We start from the raw sequence: 1,704 nt of genomic DNA, 5'->3' as shown, positions 1-1,704 counted from the left end.
AAGCTGGGAGAGGCAGTCTTGTGCAACTGAGCCTTTACACTGCGGGGTCTGTGTTAACTCCAGGTAGTTAGTGTCAAAACCAAATTAAGTTGTTGAAAACCCACTTGGAGAATCAGAATATTGGTTATTAGTGTGGGAAAATATCACAGAATAAAGTACACATAAACTGTCAAAGTGATTACAAAGATAGAATTATTATTGTCTGAACCTCTTTTAAACATGAACATGAATTTAACTTAATTCTATACTCTGTATTCTAGTTCTGTTTTTAAAATTGTGTTATTGTTTAATTACAGTTGTCTGTATTTACCTCCCACCACTCCCCCCAACCCCAGCCAAACCCACCTCCTTCCCTTGCTTCTACCCCCACCCCCACCTTGGTTTTGTCCATGTGTCCTTTATAGGTCTTTGACAGTTGTTCCTGAAAACCTTTCCCCCCATTACCCCCTCCCACCTCCCCTCTGGTTACTCTCAGTTTGTTCTTAATTTCAGTGTCTCTGGTTATATTTGCTTGCTTTTTTTTGTTATTGATAAGAATATACTTTGAGGAATCATTTCTATAGTTTGTTTCTCATTCTACTTTTAAACTTCAAAGAGTTTTCTATCTTTACCTTCCTAAGGTTCCTATAGTCCTAACATCCTGAGCTAAAACAGGGAGACAACAAAGAGATCAGCCATGGGTTGCTGCAGGACTCAGGTGTTGGACAATCGATTTTTGTCGAGTATGACGTCTCGTTTCACAGTCTAATGTATATAAACTTGACGCATTACACTGAGAGCATTTTACTTTTACATTTATCATGTGTTAATATCTTATAATTTGTGGGTTGTTTATCATTACATAGATTGTATTTTTTTTGAAATTTAGTGTATTTTATAGACCTCAGGTAATTTTTTATTTCCTTATAGCTAGCATCACCTCACCAATTGTTCTGTCATTTTGCATATTAACTTGGGGCGTTGGTATTATAGGAAAGCTGATGAACAGAAATGTATATAATATGAGAAACAAATATGTATATGTGTATGCATACATATGCATGTTCATATGGAAAATAATACAATACTTAATAAATATAATAAAAGAAAAAACTTTGAGTTCTGTTCACTTTACAATTGTAAACCTACTTTTGACCCACCCTGTATATAAATATATTTGTTGCATTTGCTTAAAATAATTATACTCTACTTTTTATTACATTTTTATACATATCACATTACTTGCCCTTGAAAATTTCCAAGGGGAAAATCTCATTAATAAACACCTCACTTATAAATATCAACATAGTCTCAACATATTCTAATTAATGATATTATGAATATTTTTCACTTTTGGTTCTCCTGCTCCTAGTTGTTGCATTTCCTTATCTTAAATTTTAGTAATTCTATTAGGAAAATCACATATTCAAGACACATATTTTACTTACACACTTATACAGATTTGTAAGAACCACTTTAACTCAATTTAAACACATACTTTTTAAAAATCTAGTTCCTTCTCACTGCTCTGTTTTTTCTTACTTTATCAGTGTTACTATTTATTTGTTGTTGTTAATGTATCTCTTCTATTATTTAAATAAGCTCTAAAAAGCAACAGTTTGAAAGCATTGTGTATTTGGCTTAATGCTTGCTACTAACAATTATAAAATCATTCTTTAAGAAAAATGCATACTTAAGCCACCGGGGAATTTCTGAGAGACTGTT

At 32.4% G+C, this 1,704-nt stretch overlaps 1 pseudogene; it reads left to right on the top strand.

Annotated features, from left to right (window-relative positions):
• Positions 1-532: 532 nt before the first annotated feature.
• Positions 533-621, top strand: LOC114513610 (annotated as a pseudogene).
• Positions 622-1,704: the final 1,083 nt, after the last annotated feature.

Source organism: Phyllostomus discolor, chromosome 3 (assembly GCF_004126475.2).
Source record: "Phyllostomus discolor isolate MPI-MPIP mPhyDis1 chromosome 3, mPhyDis1.pri.v3, whole genome shotgun sequence".
NCBI classification, from domain to species: domain Eukaryota; kingdom Metazoa; phylum Chordata; class Mammalia; order Chiroptera; family Phyllostomidae; genus Phyllostomus; species Phyllostomus discolor.
The sequence above is the reverse complement of the archived record's forward strand: the minus strand, read 5'-3'. Positions and strand labels throughout refer to the sequence as shown.